Source organism: Bidens hawaiensis, unplaced genomic scaffold (assembly GCF_021521415.1).
Source record: "Bidens hawaiensis isolate Kalapana, Puna unplaced genomic scaffold, B.hawaiensis_p1.1 tig00025834_1, whole genome shotgun sequence".
Classification (NCBI taxonomy): Eukaryota; Viridiplantae; Streptophyta; class Magnoliopsida; order Asterales; family Asteraceae; genus Bidens; species Bidens hawaiensis.
Genome location: NW_027494152.1, coordinates 29,998 through 46,499, shown reverse-complemented (window position 1 = coordinate 46,499; position 16,502 = coordinate 29,998). Strand labels below are relative to the sequence as shown.

General features: G+C 35.4%; 1 long non-coding RNA gene across 1 annotated transcript; it reads left to right on the top strand.

Annotated features, from left to right (window-relative positions):
• The first annotated feature begins 12,443 nt into the window (after positions 1-12,443).
• On the top strand, positions 12,444-13,364 carry LOC143572391 (uncharacterized). Its single transcript, XR_013142252.1, has 3 exons — positions 12,444-12,824; positions 12,936-13,181; positions 13,258-13,364. It is a non-coding gene; the product is annotated as an uncharacterized LOC143572391 (long non-coding RNA).
• Positions 13,365-16,502: the final 3,138 nt, after the last annotated feature.

Below are 16,502 nucleotides of genomic sequence, written 5' to 3'. Positions count from 1 at the left end.
ACTGGGGAACGTTGATCACTTACGAGGTGATCAAGCATTGCAGAGGAATTTCTAAACTGCTCAAGTTTTCTGTTTAGTTCCACCACTTTCACCTGGTAGTCAGCTATCTGTTTATCCCTTTCAGAAATTAGTTTGGTTTTCTCTTCTAACACTTCATAGCTAAGATCAATTACTTGTATTTTTTCAGCTAGACTTGCTTTAAGACTTCTGATATCTTTTTCACTAGCCTTAATCTTTACTGAATAACTATTTTCTCTAGTTTTAGTGTAATGATGATCTTCTTTTAACGTTTTAAATTGAGTGTCCAAACTAACAAACTGATCAGTTAATGTTTTCAATTGTTCAGACAGATTTTCACATTGCATACAAGGGAGTTCAGAACTTACCTCAGAGAGCTGATCATTCACCTCTGCCATATAAGCTTGATCTTCTCTTGTCTCTCTGTCGCTTCCTTCAGTTTCGATGTTAACCAGGTTGGCCTGTTCGAACACTTCTTCAACTTGCAGATTCCAATTGTATCCCCCGTTCTGTCTGGATACCATCGCCCTATTCTCATTACTTCCCCCATTCGGTTGTGTTGGCCTGTTCTGACTACGTTCTACTCTTTCATTTGTGCATTCTTTAGCAAAGTGGCCATTCTGTTGACAGTTATAACACCGAACCTTTGACTTATCAAACCCTGGTCTTTCGCCAACGAACTTTCTACCAGTTTTCTTCATAAACCTTTTAACTCTTCTTACTATCATCGCCATCTGCCACTGCAGATCCATCTCTTCCAGATCATCAGCATCGATCTGATCATAATCTTCGTCTAAAGTTGCAGGGTCGACAATTTTACCTTTGATGTAATTTTCGTAAGAAACAATGAAAGATGCATAAAGAGCAAACTGCTGTTTAGCAGATTTAACACTCATGGGCATCTGAGAGTAGTTGTTGTTCGAAACATTTGAGGAACAACTACCAGTTGTTGCTTGAGGTTTAGAAGAGTTTGTTCCACCAGCTACGAAACACACATCACCATCCATGTTGAGAGTTACATGACCATCATGAGTTGAGTTAGAGCTCGAGTCTCCCTTTGAGTAGTAAGCAGATGATTCTGACTTTGAACTTGAACTTGAAGTAACTTTCGCAATATACATTCCCGGATCCTGAACCTGATCAATTGGTGTCTCTTTTCGAACCATGTTAAGTTCAAATGTTCGTAATTTATTGACTGCTGTTTCAAAGTCGATGTTTGCAAACTCTTTATCTTCTCTCATCAAGACAGTGTACATTTCCCATTTCGGTGGGAGAGCATCAAGAAGTTTTTCTACGATCTCTTCTTCTTTATAGTCAATTGAATAGTTTCTGAGTTCGATCATCAAGTGGTAATACCTTGTGATGATATCATCAAGTGACTCATTCTTCAAATACTTGAACACCGAGAATTGGGTTTTGAGTAGCTTAATCTTGGATGCACGTAATCCCCACATTACCTTCATATCGATTTTCAAGCGCTTCCCATAGCTCTCTGGCGGTTTTGTATTTCCTGAAGGTGTGGAGAATCTCTTGTGGAAGAGCCATTATTATCGCAGCATGAGCCTTGCTTTCTGCCTCATACATCTTCTTTTCTTCCTCTTCCATCTTATTGTACTTCTTAATTTGTTCACGACCCTCAAACATAGCCGTTGGTGGAATGTATCCATCTTGAATGCACACCCACATCTTAGCATCTTGATATTTAACATATTGTTCAAACCGATCTTTCCAAGCAACGAAATCGGTACCCTTAAGCATTTTCGGAGCCTTAGTAGCTGAACCTGCTTCCACCTCCATTTTCACCAGTTCCGTAATATTTATAGAAGTCATCTTTGGAAGAAATACGAACGAACACTCAAAGAAACCAAAATTTTTTTTATTATTTTGAACAGTACCAGTAGGCGAAGTTATTCTTAACTTCGCTTAAAAGTAACTTCGCTTGAATACTCAACTTCGTTGAAACTCTTAACTTCGCTTCCTTCTCAACTTCGCCAGATGTTAACTTCGCTTGATGACAACTTCGCTTAAGATAAGCGAACTTGTGAGGTAGGAGAAGTTAATGATAGCTTCGCTTAATCTTATATCTTCGCCTAAACCCTACAAACAGTGGCGGCAACTTCGCCTGATGAACACAACGTTTTTTCAGGTTTGATTTTAACGTATTGCGAGGTATCCGAAGGTGTAATGGGTTGTTTTTGATGGAGGGAGGTGAGTAGGACACAAAAACTCGGTATTTCAACGTAAACTCGTCCCGCGAATAGTCGAACGGAACGATTTCTACACCCGTGTGATAATCCCGAACCACACAATCACGAGCAAATGCTCTGATACCAATTGTAGGTTCCCAGCCGGATCTACACGGAAATATCTCGTTCTATGTAGGTGCGGAATCCCTACGTAAGACGATACGAGCGTAAAAGGCGATATACGTTAAACCCAAGCAAACACAAACACACGTTACAATACACAAAAGACACGTTGTATTGAAACTAATAACACGTGATATTCAATCACCAATTACACGTCCTTTTCCACCCTCTACAAAATAAGCCGTAGCCAAGCTTATATGGTTATCGACAACTTCGCCTAACAGACTAGGTGAAGTTGTTGATAACTTCGCTTGTCCACAAGTTCGCTTATATTAGGCGAACTTGTTAGACAAGTTAATTAAAACATCAATACAAATCAAACTAACACGATTACAGACACTAGATACTGAATTACTGGCATCATGTACCAACAAAAGGTATGTACTACGCGAAACATTGTTAATTTCCCAACAACATGGGTATGTACTTATATATTGACTTCAACTAAGCCATCTTAATTTCACATGCTGGTTTATAGGTGTATGAGTGTCGTTTGTGTGGGCATGACAAGCGTAACAAGGTGGCAAATGGTAAAGTTTATTGGTCACCGGTTCCACAACAGTTTCATGGTAAAGTAATACCGGAGGGTTGCTATAAAGTTAGTATTGATGGAGCCATAAAGGAATAAGCAATTATCCCATGTGAGGCAGGTGAAATTACGACTGTTGGCAACGCAATTGGTACTTTTATTGCTTGGCCAGAACACCTAATCTTATGTGACCAGGAGGTTTGTTCCCTTTTAACTTAACCGAACAAATATCTATGTTCTTTTTCATTTAGTTTAAAAAATGAACACTTGTGTTCGTTTATGTTCGTTTGTTTATAATCTAAACTAACGTAATTGAACAAAGATAAACAAACATAAACGAACTTCTCACCGAAAGGTTCACGAACAGTTAAACGAATGTTTGGTATGTATGTATGCATACTATTTTGTTCTATTCAATTACAAAATACGACATTAATTATACATATTTTTTTTTCATATTCTGTTGTTCCAGCTACCACCACTCCCGTCCTCAAAAGAACCAGATAGCACTGGCAAGAAGGCAAAGGCAAAGTACACAACGATAGACCGGGTGACCGAACAAAAGACAGGGAGCAGTGCCAAGAAAACCGACGCCTTAGCTAGTATATAGGTAGTCGTTATTTTTGTATTTTATAAGATATTTTGCATATACATTTGCTTAAGTGAATATTATTGCTAATATAATAATTTTGTTTTGTTCCTTATAGCTGTTTTATATTACTGCGCAAAAAATAAAAATAATTATATATTGCTTAATTACACACAATTTGGCCACATAGAACATATTAAATAGGTGTGGCCAAAAGTAAGACAATATCCACACCTGAAATTACAAAAATTAGAGTCTATAAATGACCATTAGCCACAACAACCTCCAGTCACGATAAATACAATGGCCACACCACAAACACAAACTACAAAAGAGTGTTTGAGTGGCAACTTCACATTTTTAGCCACATTGACAACAACCTCCGGTGTCTATATGATATTATTAGCCACACAGTACCTCACTATGTGTGACGAAAAGTTTGACAATAGCCACACTTTAAATTAAGAAAAGCATTATGTGTGAAAAACTCTAAGACAATGGCCACACCACAAACTACAAAAGAGTTTTTGACTAGCAAGTTCACATTTTCAGCCACATTGACAACACCCTCCAGTGTCTATATGATATTTTTAGCCACACAGTACCTCACTATGTGTGATGAAAAGTTTGACAATAGCCACACTTAAAATTAGGAAAAGCATTATGTGTGACAAATGGTAAGACAATGGCCACACCACAAACTACAAAAGAGTTTTTGACTAGCAAGTTTACATTTTTAGCCACATTGACAACAGCCTCCAGTGTCTATATGATGTTTTTAGCCACACAATAGCTCACTATGTGTGACAAAAAGTTTGACAATAGCCACTCTTTAAATTAGGAAAAGCAATATGTGTGACAAACTGTAAGACAATGGCCACACCACAAACTACAAAAGAGTTTTTGACTAGCAAGTTCACATTTTAGCCACATTTACAATAACTTCTAGTGTCTATAAGATATTATTAGCCACACAGTACTTCACTATGTGTGACGAAAATTTTTACAATAGCCACACTTTATATTAGGAAAAACATTTTTGTGTGACAAACGGTAAGACAATGATCACACTATAATCTACAAAGGAGTTTTTGAGTGGCAAGTAAACAAATTTAGCCACTTTTAATGTAATAGCTAGTGTCTATATCATATAATTAGCCACCGTATTATTAAATTTAAGTGGCCATTTCTTTGCTATATTTACACGGTATAGGTCACAATGTAATCTTAACACAACCCTATTGGCCACATTAATATAAAATTCATGTGGCTGAAACATAAATTCATGTGGCTATATAGATGTAATGGTCACTTTTAGTAAATTGACATGTGGCCATTTTCTACCATTTAGCCACACTTATTGGAGAGTCTTCTTGATGGCCAGCAACTAATGCCTGTACCCTTTAGCCACACTTATTACCACATAAGGCCACTAAAAACTTTGTGTGGCCATATCATACCCACGGGGTCGCGACCTTTGGCATCATATGTCCTGAACCAAATGTGTGTGGATAAAGGCCTACGGCCACACTTTTTCCGTGTGGCCGAAGGTCAATTTTCACGTAGTGTTTGTTTTACAAATATTACTATACTACAAAAAGTTAACTAATTCACCATTTTTTAAGTCTTTGATGATTGCGACAAGCTTAACTTTAAATAGCCTACACATGATGTCAGGCCTGTCTTCAGGATTAATGGTGGTATTATTAAGAAACCTTTTGACTTCATGCCATTTAGGATTGCATGCAATAGTTATGAAAAAAATCTGGATATCCATACCACCTACAAACCTTTTGACTTCAGGCCATTTAGGATTGCATGCCATAGTTATGTATCGAGAACCTCCGGTAAAAGAATACGGTTATATCACACGTTGAACAATGCTGGACATGTCTTGGTTGCCGATGTTTTTTAAGTTATGAAGATTCTCGTATGACTCACATCTAAGAACCTTTTGTTGGTTACGTATGTAGTTGAGTCTTTCGGTTTCAATCATTGTGTATATATCAACTAAATTTTGTTGATAGAGTCTTCTTCCATTCGGAGTTAATGAGAAAGTATTTGGTCTATCTTGCTTTCTATAGGCAAAAACTTCTCTCATGGTGCAGTTTGGCCGTTTGCTTTTTTGTAAGCTTCTATAATCTTTTTGAAGGATTTCAACCCTGTAAAAATCATCGCCATAAGGATAGAGAAGTGGATATTGAAGAGGGACGTATAAAGGATGCAATTCACTTATATGCTTTAGTTTTCCTGTTTGAGTTTCAACAATAATGTCTCGAGGCTCAATATTACCAATATCACCAACAATCAACGTAGCAACTTCAGAAGAAGTCGGTAAGTTGTATGTTCTTCTGTCTTGTTGTCTTCTTCCAATAAGACGTAACTTAAGGTTAACATGAGGATTTTCTTGAAAACGATCTCTTGCCATCCTATAAGATTTCACCAGATCATTATGAGAATATAACATATGTTGTAGATCCTTTATTATCTCAAGATCAAGAAAGTCAAAACTTCTTGTAGATTGCTTTTTTGATTCTCTGGTAGGAATAAGAGTATTTGTTTGCCAACATTAAAAACCTGACTTGATGTAAAACTTGTAAAAATAATTAATTAAAGGTGTTAATACGTACCTAAATAAGCTTTGTCTATTTGAGACTTTGTTTTCTATATGATATATTTATAGTTGTGAAAACTTGGGTTTTGAACCATTTTCCGGCGGAAGACTTCCAATAGAATGGTAATTCTATCCGCTAATCCTAAACACGAATGGAGCGTTACCTCTATTAATGGAGGAATCAACCTTTCCACACATTTATGTAAACATGAACATAGAATTGTAGCGTCGAATGTTCTTTAAGAAAAACTTGCTTTTAGGACCAACATTGCTAAATAGATCTTTGTAAGCTGGTGGAGCATCTTTAAATTCAGGTAGCTCAACCTTACCGTAACCACAACATAGGAAATAAGTTGTTTTTCCTTCTTTTTGTTTTCCTCTTCCACCCTCGTTTTTCCACAATTTTGCATGACATAATTCACAGATGAGATTCTGATCACCGTGACCCAAGTAATCTGTATGTTAAATTAAGTGGTGGTCAACAAATGCATCTTCATAATAGTTATTAATTTGAATAGTTGTTTTATAAGTACCTTTAGAGATGCCTTTGAATGGGTCTTTAACCACATTTTCTACATTAGCTTTTTCATCTTCATCGGACATCAAGTCAAGCATAGGAATAGGATTAGTAATCCGCGACTTACTAATTTTCGCTTTCCTGATGATAACTTTGTTAAAGAAGTCGATGTATGATTGGTTGATGTCATGATAGGTGAAGAAATATAAACTCAATGAGTATCACATAATGGGGTAGACCTGTTGTTTTTGGAAGTAGATGCCCCTGGAAAAAAAATAAGATTTAAAAAATGATAACATGTGTAAGTTGATAATAATTGATAATATTGCTTCTTTTTAAAATATTATGAATTACCAGTAAACTGGTATCTTACCATTATTGATATCACCAAAAGAAGTTGGATTCTTTATAGTGGAATGAAAATTATGCAAACTTTGATTTGTAAACACTGTATTTGGTGTCATATTTTCATTGCCTTTTGCAATTAATCATGAATTTTTTATGACGAAAATTGTTTATTAGGAGCAATATTAGATCTCCTACTATCTAGAAGTAGCTTTCTTGATTTCCTTGCCTCTGAAGCATTTTCTTACGAATGTCACTTGAAGATAAAGCAGTTATTTTCATGCCCCCTACAAAAAAAATTGTTAAAACGTTGTTCTAGGCGGACAACTGTGAAATTTTGATGAATTATAAAACTAAGCGTTATATAATACAAATGGAAGTCTTACAATTTGAAGCATGATCGGTGACATGCGCTTTAGTGGAAGATGCACTTTGAGAGTGTTTCTTTTATACATTTCCTTGTATATTTATAGAGCGTAAATATAAGTATAATAACCAGATTTACAAAGTTAAAAACAACTATATAACGTTATTTATTGAGTTTGTAATATGGAGTTAAGTTCAATTGTTTTGGTAGTATGAGTAGTTTAAAATTAAACATACAATCTTACTGGGCACTTAGATTTTAAAACTTAAAATTCATGGCATTGACGTAAAGACTTAAAAAAAACAATGTGAAACCAAAACGATTACCAGTTTAGGCGGACTGAAACTTATAGGACTGTGATCGATGAATTACTTACTTGTATAATATTGGATTTCCTGTTATCCAGATCTAGCTTCATGAATTTTAGTGCCTCTGAAGCATTTCCATAACGAACGTTGTTTACATAAACTGTCATAATGAAAAAAAAAAGATTACAAGAAATATATTATTAGATGATGAATTAAGTTCAAAACGGGAATTACGTAAATATATTTACCATTAGAAACGTCAAATAAAGCAGTTCTTTGCATGTCCCCAACAAAAAAATAATAACCGGTAAAATGTAGTTTTACGTGGACAAATATGAATTATATGAGTTATAAAAGTAATAGTAATATAATACAAATATAGAAATCCTACCAATTGAAGCATCACCGGTGACAGACGCTTTTGAGGAAGATGCACTTTGTGGGGTTTTCCTTTGAGACATTTCCTTGTAAGTTTACAGGATGATAATATAATTAAATTCCACAGTAGGTTGAATTGAGTAAATAATATTATCAGAAAGTTTAAGTAATACATTAATGTTATTTTTAATATATCTAATTATGCATTATTATAATTTATATGCTCGAATTCAACATAGATGTCATACTTATTTAATCCATAAAGTATTTACAATGAAATATAAAACATGACTAAATAATAGTAAAAGAGTTAAAACGTTATACATGAAAGTATAAAAGTTATGTATATATAACATATATTCTGTTTGTGTCTTGTGTAGAAAAATTAGTTGTAGTTAAAGATAAACTTTTGTTTGTGTTTTTCTAAGAACAAAACTTTGAATATTATATTAATGGTGCAAGATAAGAAAATTCAATCGTGAAATCATACTCATGACCGCTTTTGACGTTTTCTAGTTGAATCATCAACACTGTTGTAAATAATGAGCAACGAATTACTTACTTGAATGTCGAACTTTGGTATAGTATACTACGATAAAAGATCACACCCGGTAGTGAAGAGCCTTGTTGAAAACCTTGTTTCTTTTGATTTCACAGAAGTTAGTTGGTATGATAAACGAAATGTATGTTTAAATATCCACACCATAGTTTCTCTTTTGATAATTATTAAATTAGTTGTGTATAATTAAGATGTGAAATAATAAGATACTAAAATTATAATTATAATATACATTTATGGTTGGTATTTAAAACATTGAAAGTCAATTGGAATAATAGTTGAGTATAATTAGGATGTGAAATGGTAACATACTAAAATTATTATACATATTTATAGTTGGTATTGAAATAAAATATTTAAATTTAGTAAAATAGTTTACAAATTGAAGTGATGCTCAATTTACATCAACGTTAATTGAAATTGTGATTGTCTATTGTAGTTGATAGTATAATTAAAATTGTAATTAATTGAGTAACTAAATTTCTTTTTAATTTGATTTATGGATATAAATTGGAAATATATAGTATTCCGGAAAATTATTATGGAATGGTGCATATACTAATTCGAAATTGTTTATAAAGTTATTATTTTTCGATTAAAGATCTTCTCAATTATCATAAAGACAAGTAGGGTGTGCATGTTTAGGGTCGGCCCGAAATTAACCGAAGAACCGACCCGAATTTACCTGAACCCAGACCGACCCTATATTATGCTTGTTAGTATCGGTCCTCAGTTTCTTGGAAAATCGGTCTTGGGTCGGTCTCGGGTATTATACCTCGAAAATATGTAGAAAACCCACCGCCTAATGTTAAAAGAAGAAGAAAAACTCAACATAGGCCATAACCTAAAGAAACAGATGCATCCGTTTTCAACCATGTTGAATGGGTTTAGATTTGAATTTCTTTTGTTTGATTTTGATAATCAGCTTTGTTCTTCTTTCTTGGGTTACCGTCAACAAAACAACCGATAAAAGTGAAAAAAGGAAACCTAGAAGGTGATGCATTATATGTGAAGACAGGCTTAAAGTTGTGTATAGCAAGATCAACTCTTATAATATAATTGTAATATCCCGTTACCAGTGCCCTACTTTGGAAGTTGGATTTAATCATTAACATAGTTCCAAATATCATAGTTAGTAAAAACATTCGCAGAATATTAGAACTTTCATTAACGGTACACGTAAATTCATGATTTGTATTAAACAAACATCTCATCTTTCAAAATTTAAAAACATTAATTAATAAACGTCTTGAGTCTTCAGATGCCAACCTCTTATTCATTTGCATGTATTCCCCTCAAGCGAGCTGCTTCATCCTACTCACATGCGTGCATACTAAAAGTCAGTTACGCTAAGTGAGTTCTAGTTTATCATACCACATACAGTACGTTCATAACTACTTACTTTCACACATACGTCATACTTTCATACTTCGTTCATAATATATATACTTACCTTCATACTTTATTCTAAACTCTACTTTACATTATTCTATTTTGCCTCGGATATTATTAGGGTCCGTCCCTTTTCTGCCTCGGATATTATTAGGGTATTATTAGGGCTCAGTCCCTTTCCGCCTCGAGTATTATTAGGGCACGGTCCCTTTTCTGCCTCGAATATTGTTAGGGTTCGGTCCCTTTCTTCGGTACCTAACCATCTCTTACATTCATTCATAACATACATACATATCATTCATACATTATACACAGCATTCATATCCATAACTATAACTTGCCAGTACATGCAATATCCGAAGATCATTCACGTAACGACAAGAAATCATTCATACCTTTCACATATAACACATATGGCATACACTTATCACTTAGGATAAGTGTATTAACAATTCACATCAACTATGCATACAGCCCCGAAAACATAACAAAGAATGGGGCTAGAAACTCACCTGGATCTTATTCCTTTCTCCGTTAATAGTTAATCCCTTCTTTAATTGAGCTCTGCTAACTATATATAAGTTACATGTATCAATACTCATCCTATTTGTATTTCAGCCAAAAATGGCTAAGTCTGGTGTAAACTAATGATATAGTATTTGATTACTTTTACTTAGTTTTATTCTCATCCTTATATCCTAATGTATAGGCATACAACGTATTTAGTTATATTAGTATTCTTTCTTATTGTATCTAAGTCTTTCATTGTATACTAGCAAGTATATGAATCACATGAATAGACGTGTATTGTATACAATTGCTTGTAGGTATTCGAGTTCCTTGTTGTAACCGAATGTATGTGTAAGCGAGCTTATCATGTAACCTCATGTACTCGATGTACTCGAGGGTACGCCACGTATACCATGACCACACAATGTAACCGAAGGTACTTGAATGCGAATCTTGGTGCAATCGGGTCCTTGAAACCAACATGCATGTATGCGAGTCCCTTAGATGTACTCGGGTTTCCCTAATGTAATCGAGTATAAGGGAGTACCCGGATAACATAGTATAAGCGAATAAAGGCTTGTAATCGAGCATAAAGGTTGTATGCGACCCTTATGTATTCAAATCTTTGTTTGTAATCGAGTTTAAATATAAGCGAGTTATACATGTACACGAGCCGATGTATGCGGGTTATAAGTAATCAAGTTCATGTGTGTAGAAGCAATCACGTTGAAAGTGATCGAAGTTATATATGGAAAGTAAGAGAGTACTAAAGTAATCGATTGATCCAATGTAAGTGATATCAAAGTGATCAAGTGTATGTATGCGGGTCAATTGTGATCGATCCTTAGTGTATGCGAGTCTAATGTGACCGGCTCAATGTATGCGAATATGGATTTTGTATGCGACTACAATTGTATGCGAACCTCTTTGTAATCGAGTTGGCTAGATTGTAATCGAATTTGCAAGCAAGCGAGTATCCATAATGTAATCGACTCTCATTGTATTCGAACCAGATTGTAATTGTAGGAACCAAGTAATCGAGTCTCTTGTGTAACCAAATGACAGAATGTAAGCGATTTTCATGTAATCGATCAAAATTGTATTCGGCTGGATTGTAATCGGGTTTATATGAGCTGCACCTATGCTCACGCAAATTCGTAACCCTTTTTGGTATTTTTACGCCATTAACGCACCCATTTTGCCCCATATGCCCTTGTTATGGTTTGGTATTAATCCATGGAGGTTTACTTAATCTCTTCCGGCCAAAGCTTGACCCGAGAGTCCATAAAGTTTGAACCTTTATGGCTAGAAACGTTTAAGCTAGATCCAGGGTTCCTTAAACGAGCCGTTCATGTCCATAAGTTCGTTAAGTTCATTTTTAACATCAAGTTTGCTACTTTAAGGTTCGTTTATACCCGATCTACTTTATGTTTAAGTTTCAAGGCCAACCGTTCATTTTGACATAAACTTTAAGATCAAGAACATACCTTTACTTGTTCGTTTGGTCTCGGTTAGCTTGGTTGTGAACTCTAGATCTTGTGTATATCTTGTATAACAAAGATCTATCAAAACCCAACGTTTGTTTGATCTCGAATCTCCCTCTTCTCTCTCTCAGCCGTATTTATAGTAATATGTGTGTGTTTTTGAGTGTGTGTAGAGAATAAGATGGAAAGAATGAGGATTTAGGGTTTTAGGGAGGTTTAATGGAGTATTTATACCCTTTAAAGCCCATGGACCTAAGGTCCATCTCATCCCTTAATCCATCTTAATTATTCCAAGTTCATATTCTTTTCTTCTATTTATTCCAATTAAATATTTACACACAATAACTAAACACGATTTTGTTTATTTAATATTATAATTTTTAGGATGCTACAATAATGTACAATATGTTAAAGCTCTTTCAATTGGTTTTTGAACTTTTTGACCTGGAAAGGTAATATCTTACTCCTCTAATAAAAGACTACCACTAAGTGCCACTTGTCAAACTCTCATCAATTCTTAGATTTTTTAACCCATTTTTCAAATATGAATCCTATGGGTCATTACGCACCCTGTTTAATGTAATTCGGATATGTATCTTTTATTCCTTTCTAAACCCTAAATCACAAAACTCTCCCAACTCCATCATCCATCCCCCCTCTCCATGGTCGCTGAATACTATTATTGCCCTCCACGACCGCCACTACCACCACTGCCCACACCGCCACTCCACGACCTCTTTCCGGTTTCCACACATCCATCCATCCATCGATCGAAAACTCTCCTTCAACGCCAAAAATGAATACCGGACCCGGACTCTTCTCCGATATCGGCAAGAAAGCCAAAGGTTATTTCAATTCGATTCACTGTTAAATGCATATTCAATTCAATTCGTCCTGATTAATATGTTTGTTTGACCTAATTAATTAATTTTTGCATCTGTTATGTTTTGTGTTAGATCTGTTAACGAGGGATTACATAACGGATCAGAAGTTTTCTGTCTCCACCGTCAGTGCCACCGGCGTTGTATGTATCTCTGTCTCTTTTTCTAACCTTATATTTTATCTCTGTCTCTTTTTTTTTCTTTAACAATCCATTTTCCAGTAATTGTTTTAAGAGTAGATTCCAATTGCTTAATGTAAATTATCCAACTAGATGAGTAACATATGATTGTGCAATATTCAATTAGATGTTTTTCAATGTTGTAAAATGTGGTCTTCTGTTAATATCTTTTGAAGCTGCTTTGTGGGATCCACTTTGAATCATTTTCACTTGATAAGAATAGCTCTGCTGCTTGTGGCCATCCTGTTTGCAATACATCCTGGAAAGGTTTATTTTTTTAAAAAAAAATCCATGTATTAGCTGATTTTTAGTGAAAAGCTTGCATGTAACATCCTAAAATTTTAAGGTTGAATAAAGAAAGTTATGTTTAGTGATTTCGCGTTATTGATTATTTAATATCGAGTAAGGAGCGGATCATGGACTTAGATTAATTGAGATGGGTTAAATGAGAATGGGCCTTAGGTCCATGGGCTTAAGGGATATAAATATCCCTTAAACCCTAAAACATCACTCATTCCATCTTATTCTCTAACACTCCAAAACACACCCACACCACACACACCGCCGGCGGCCGAGGGAGAGGAACGAGCGTGATCCGAGAGAGAGTGAGCGATTAGTTGTGATTAAACAAGTTAAACGAGATCCAAACAAGCACAAAAAGGTATGATTCTTGATCTTTGAAGTTTAAAGATCCAAGCTTTATAGTGTTTATACGACCGAAAACGGTTGGGGAGCGTAGTGGGTGATGTCGAACCATAACAAGGGTGTTAAAATCGCCAAAAATGCTTGATAGAAACCAAACAGCGGCTGAACTGGGCAACTTCGCCTTCAAATCGATAACTGCGCATTCAAAGCGATAACTTCGCCTTCAAAGCGATAACTTCGCCTGAGGCCAAGTTCGCCTAATTGATAACTTCGCTTACGGCCAAGTTCGCCTAACTGGTAACTTCGCCTGAGGCCAAGTTCGCTTAATTGATAACTTCGCTTACGGCCAAGTTCGCCTAACTGGTAACTTCGCCTGAGGCCAAGTTCTCCTAATTGATAACTTCGCTTACGGCCAAGTTCGCCTAACTGATAACTTCGCCTAAAGCTAAGTTCGCTTAAGGTTTAACTTCGCTTAAAGCTAAGTTCGCCTAAGGTTTAACTTCGCTTAAAGTCAAGTTCGATTAGGAAATAAATTAAAAACCTAATGAAAAATGTGTCAAGTTCGACCCCAGCCAGGGGCTCTGCCCCTTGGACCCTGCTAGGGGCTGCCGCCCCTAGACCCCGCTGCCAGGGGCGTTGCCCCCGGACCCCCGTTCGTTGTGGGTCATATAAAGATAGAAATGCAATATGAGAAGCAATAGTTAATTGATATGTATACTTGTTATACAGTCAGCCGTGCACAACTGAAGAAAGGGATTACGATTAACGGTGAACGTAACCGTGTTCAGGTGAGTTTCTATCCCCATTCCTTGTTATGTTTTCGGGGCTGTGTGCATACTCGATGTGTTGTTAATACATTTATCTTAAGTGATAAGTGCATGCCATATGTGATATATGTGATATGTATGAATGATTGCTTGATGGTACGTGAACGATCTTCGGATATTGCACGTACCGTCAGGTTGTAACGCTATGTATATGGTAAGTATGATATGTATGCTTATGTATGAACGTAATAAAGTTAATAAAAGAAGGAAAGGGTGGTTGTATGGTTGTATGGTTACGAAAAGGGTACCGAGCCCTAATAATACTCGAGGTATGATGTATGGTTGTATGGTAACAAAGAGGGAATCGAACCCTACTAATATTTGAGAACTAGGGACCAGACCCTTATAATATCTGTGATGTTAGGGACCAGACCCTTATAATATCTGTGATGTTAGGGACCAGACCCTTATAATATCTGTGAGGTTATAGGGCGAAAGGCTCTTTAAAACGTATGATTATGTATGTAAAGAAAGTACGAAGGTAAGAATGAAAGTATATGCACTTAGGTGTGTATGAAAGAAAGTTAAGAGGTTAAGTATGAAATGTAAGAATGTATTGTATGATTATGTGATTAACTAGAACTCACTCAGCGTAGCTGACTTTTAGTATGCATGCAGGTGAGTAGGATGAGACAGCTCGCTTGAGGAGACACGTGGCACTGAATAAGAGGCTGGCATCGAAAGACTCAAGACGTTTAAGTTTAATGTTTCGTTTATTTTGAAAGACGAAATGATGTTTTAAGACAAGACGTGTTTTGTTATGAAATGTTTTATGAAAGTTTTTAAATTCCGTGAATGTTTTAATTAACTCTGATAGTTAGAACTGCGTTCATGAGTAAATCCAACACGAAAGTAGGGTTACCGGTGACGGGGCCTTACATTGCATTTTTAATAAAGTTTTATCTTTCTATCATTTTGTTATAGCTTACATCAGTACATCTATCAGTGATGGTCCTGGATGCTTGACATTAAGATGTCCCGCTCCATCATGTGGTGCTGCTGTCGGTGTGGACATGGTCAACATGTTGACTTCAGACGAAGATAAAAATAAATATTGACGTTACCTTCTCAGATCTTATATTGAGGATAGCAAAAAGGTATACATTTACTTTAAACTGTTAGTAGCTTGTGTCCTTTCTTCGTGGCTCCTTTAATTTAGGATTTTTTTCATATATTTATTTTTTTTATAGACAAAATGGTGTCCTGCTCCGGGCTGTGACCATGCAATTGAGTTTGAACTTCGAAGTGGAAGCCATGAGGTGATGTTTCATTGCTCATTTTGTTGGAATGTGAGTATTATAATGTTAATCTATGTTCTTGCTTCATAAACTAAACAGTTTTTCATTTAATATTTATCGCAGTGTACAGAAGAAGCTCATCGACCGGTGGATCTCAGTTACTATGTCCAAGTGGATGATGAAAAATAGCGCGAACTCTTAAAATATTAATTGATAAATGCTACGTAATGCCATGAAGAAGCATATGTGCATTCACTAAATTTTTATCAAGTAAGTTGTTTTTTTTTATTTGTTGGGAAATTCGATTTGTAATGTTAAGTATAAATAATAATTAAAAAAATAAAGATATTTTTTAGGAATTTTTTCATATATTTATTTTTTTATAGACAAAATGGTGTCCTGCTCCGGGCTGTGACCATGCAATTGAGTTTGAACTTCGAAGTGGAAGCTATGAGGTGACGTGTCATTGCTCATTTTGTTGGAAAGTGAGTATTATAATGTTAACCTATGTTCTTGCCTCATAAACTATACAGTTTTTCATTTAATATTTATTGCAGTGTACAAAAGAAGCTCATCGACCATTGGATCTCGATTACTGTGTCCAAGTGGATGATGAAAAATAGCGCGGACTCTGAAAATATTAATTGATAAATGCTACGTAATGCCATGAAGAACCAGATGCGCATTCACTAAATTTTTATCAAGTAAGTTTTTTATTTTTTTTTATTTTTTTTGTGTAATTCCGATTTGTAA